This window comes from Mastomys coucha, unplaced genomic scaffold, assembly GCF_008632895.1.
Source record: "Mastomys coucha isolate ucsf_1 unplaced genomic scaffold, UCSF_Mcou_1 pScaffold17, whole genome shotgun sequence".
Taxonomy (NCBI): Eukaryota; Metazoa; Chordata; class Mammalia; order Rodentia; family Muridae; genus Mastomys; species Mastomys coucha.
Genome location: NW_022196899.1, coordinates 35,088,796 through 35,093,217, shown reverse-complemented (window position 1 = coordinate 35,093,217; position 4,422 = coordinate 35,088,796).

Sequence of the window (4,422 nt, the reverse complement as noted above, 5' to 3'; positions counted from 1 at the left end):
ACTCAGAAATCCGCCTGCCTCTGTCTCCCAAGTGCTGAGATTAAAGGCATGCTCCACCACCGCCTGGCTCAACTTTTCTTTTTTAATTATTGTTTTATTGTGTGTGTTTGTGCATGGGCATGTGTGTTTATGCATAAATGTGAGCATGGGTACCTGTGGAGTCTATAAAAGAGGGCATTGAATCCCCTAGAAATAAATTATTTAGTTATGGCAGCCCAAACAGGATGTGCTGTTTAGATGGTCAACTTGATGAGGTCTAGACTTTCCTAGGAAACAAATCTCTGAGCATGTCTGAGAATGAGGGTCTAGATTGGGCTGACAAGATAGAAGATCTGCTCCAAGTATGAGTGGTACCATCCAGGGGATTGAATTTCTGCCAGAGTCGAAAGGAGAGCATTAGCTAGTACTGGCACTGCTCAGGTAGCATGACCTGCCACCTTAAGCTCCTGACTTTCTGGACCACACCCCCTTGACCTTTAAGCCCAAACAGACCCGTCCTCTCTTAAGTTGCTTTCCCAGGTGTTTTTCGTCACAGCTATGAGATAAGTAACTATCATACCTGGGGATGAGAAGAGACTATTTATTCCAACTATGGAGTATGGTGACATCAGGAGCACTGGTTCAGGGCCTCTGGGTTTTCTCTTTGCAGCTGCCTGCCTATGAGACTAGAATCCTCAGTTCAAGCTTCCACAGGCTTTGCTGTGTGACCTGGAGCAGCATGCAGTGAGGAGCAACTTGCCCAAGGCCCTCAGCTTCAGGATGTGTCCTCTGCATGACTCAGCAGCACACTTCTTCCCTGGATTCCACTGTACAGACGTGAGCCAACGATACAGGGCTTGATTTCAGGCATACTCCCAACTCTCTAGGCACTGTCAAGCAAGAAAGCCAGTATTTGCAACCTAATGGATGGTCAACCATGACTCAAAGCAGCCAAAGGAAGCTTCTGACCATGAAGGACTTCTCTCTTTAAAGATAAGTTGAGAGGGCCTCGGAGAGACTGAGTCACTCAAGGCTACATACGTGTTAATGACAGAACCAGAGCTTGGGGTAAAGCCATGTGTGCTGACCTCCGGTCCATGGTTCTCACTAGAGCACCATGCGGCTTCATCTCAGTTAAACATAATTGAGAATAGAGCTCTGCTGTTAGGAAAGAGTCCTTGGGACCTTCTCTTTGGGCTCTGACTCTCCCCTAGGTGGCCGCTGTTTGCTTGATCTGGACCCAGTTGTTACTAGATGCTTGTTCTTTTATCCCACCAGGAAGTGAAGGCTGCACAGATCCCTGCATCCAAGGATGTCCCCAAATCTGTAGGCCCCAGGAGAGCCAAGGGACCACAGCCTTCAAAAACAATGTTGAGGCTGCGTTGGTGCCGTGTAGGGTATCTCGACTCAGTCTGGCATTCTGGGTATTTCGTAGTACCCATTAAACTTTAGTTTTAGTTTTTAATTTTGATTTTAGTCCCCTCTCCCTGCTACACACACACACACACACACACACACACACACACACACACACACACAGCAAGGACCATCACCGAACTACATCTCCAGCTCTTTCTTTACATTTTATTGTGAGACAAGGTGTCACTGAATTGCCCTGGCTGGCCTTGAGGTTATGGTATTCTCCTGCTTCAGCCTCCTGGGTGCTAAGGTTACAGTCATGAGACACCATGCCTGGATCCTTTTTGGAATGTGTGACTCCTAAGTTTAAAATGTCCTAGAATGATCTAAGTGCTGTGGCAGATAACATTCCACATTAGTATAAATTTTTGTCTGACTTATTTTCAAATATGCATGTTTCCGATGAAAAACATGCATATATAGGACACTGGTTGTAGACGTATTTAAATTACTCAGCTATAGAGTGTATGTCTGCAGTCACGAATTTCCCAACTCAGACAATGACAGAGGGATGAAGCCGGGAAAGTTTTGCTTATGTTTGTGTAGACTGTTTGTAGCTCTCTGGGGCTGGCTTACTGCACAGTGCAGTTGAATGAATGCATCCCAAAGATTTCATGTTTGGAAGCGTAGTCTCCAGTGCCATGGTGTTGAGAAGGGAGACCTTGAAAGGGTGCTTTGGTCATGAAGCGCTGCCTCAGGACTGGATTAACATCATTGTTGCAGAAGTAGGTTCATTGTCACAAGAGGGAGATACAAAAGCAAGCACCCTTCAGTCCCAATCTTCTCTTTACCTGTACCTTAGGATCGACAGAAAGAAAGCTCTTGCCAGATGCTGGCCCTGGACTTTGGAATTCTCAGCCTCCAGAGTGAACAAATAGTTTCTCTTCTTTATATATTACCAGCCTCAATTATTCTGTTGGAGCAGCACAAAAGGGATAGGCAGGGTATGCATCAGGTGGGGCCCCTGCAGGGAAGGCCAGATCCTTGGGAAGCCTAGAGAGAAGGCCAGGGGTCTGCTTCCTGCAAGGTACAGGGGCCAGGAACATTCTGAGTGTTACTATGTGTGTGTGATTCTCTATGTGTTTGTGTGTGTGTGTGTGTGTGTGTGTTTCAGGGAGGAAAGTAAGGTAGGAAGGTAAGCTCACTCTGCTCTTGCTGAGGTCTTCCTTCATGGGTGCTCTGCCTTGGCAAGTGACACTGTCCCAAAAGAAATGACTCCCGGAGCTACAATGTAGAAAGAAGACTCTAGGCCCTGGAGTCTAAGGAGTCTTTCTGTCTACTGGCCTGAATGACTGATGTTTAAATCATAATTAGAGATTCTCTTTTTCTTTCTTTTTCAATATCTAATTTTTTAGGAGACAAAAAAAAAAATCATGTACAATAGGGTAGCTTTGGACTTGCTATGTAGCTGAGGCTGAACTTCAATTCCTGATCCCTCTGTCTGTATTTGCAAACGTCAGAAATGCTGGGTTCCAGTGCATATCCCCACACCTGGCCTATGTGGTGTTGGGGCTGGAACTCAGAGCCTTGTGCAGGGTAGGCAAACACCATACAACTGAGCCCCATCCCCAGCCTAAAGTTCGTTTTTCTCTGGAGATAGTACTTTTTGAAAATACTAAGCATTTTTGTTTGTAATCTCCATATCTGCCCATTATTTTTCCCAGCACCCTAAGTGATAGACTAGGCATATGCTACTTTTACGGGGGGTGGGGGTTCTGGGGATTGAACCCACAGCCTCACAGATGCTAAGCACAGTCTCTGCCACTGAGCCACAACCCTAGTCTAGACAAATTCTTCTTGTAAATTAGTTACAATATGAGAAAAGCTGCTCTCTGATAGAAAGGGGAAAGTCCTCTTGTCCGGGAAGACTATGAAAATCAAGCTGTCAGTTATGTCTGCTCTCATTGACCTTCTGTCTTACAATTGTAGAGAAAAGAGAGAGGCCACCCTGCACTCTTCCAAATAGGAAACAGTTTCTTTGTGTAACTTATTAGCAGGCAAGCTGTATCCAATTGCCCAGCAAGGTGGGTCTTCCAGGACCACAAGTACTTAGCTGATTAAAAATGGTTGACAGCATAGTGAGTTGGGAAAGGCCAAATTAATGTTCTTCAGCTTTGTTTGGTGGCACATGATCTACACATATGCATGTATACATCCATAATTGTCTCTTTTGTTTTTGAGAAAGAGTCTTACACTGTACCCCAGGCTGACTCAGTTCTAACCAGCTCTGGGGCTGCAGGATGTAGCTACTGGAGCTGCCTTGAGAGATTGCAGGGGTTTTCCTGGTAGAAGTGAAGCAACTGAGTGGCAAAGGGCCTCCTGAGGGTTTCCCCGAGCAGGCTGAGAACAACCATGTCCATAATCAATACTTAAGACTCAGAGAGCAGTACCACAGCCTTAGTCACTCCAAGCACACATTACATGGAAGTTGCTCGCTGATCTCATACTAGCGTCTCCTACACCTCTCTGTACAGAGACAATCAATCTATTCTCCTTCCCTTGGATCTGGCTGACCCTGTGTCTGTTTTGATTTCAACAAGAAAGGAACTGTGCCAGTATGAGAACACAGCCTGCAGCCTTTACTCTTGTTCTTGTTGAAGCTGGTTGCCACGTAATGACATTCAAGGGACACTCCTGAATGATGAAAGGACCTGAGGATAAAGATGGGGACCATGCAGGCTAACAGGCTATTTTTCTAAGCTCCCATCTGAATACAGCCATATTGTAACTCTACCACAGGACAGAAAGTGACATTCTTCCCCAGTCAACCTACAATTAACCCACTGAAACCAACTGTCTTTTTAATAGTTAAGAAATAGTTAAGACATTGTTGATTTAAGCCATTATGCTTTGAGATGGTCAATTTACACATCACAAAAGGGGACTATGATCATACGTCACTTAACAACAGAGAACCACACCAAGAAATAATTTATTAAGTTATTCTGTCTTTGTGGAAACACCATAGAGTGTACACCTGTACTGCTTCCTCCCTCCCTCCCTCCCCCCTCCTCTTTCTCTCTC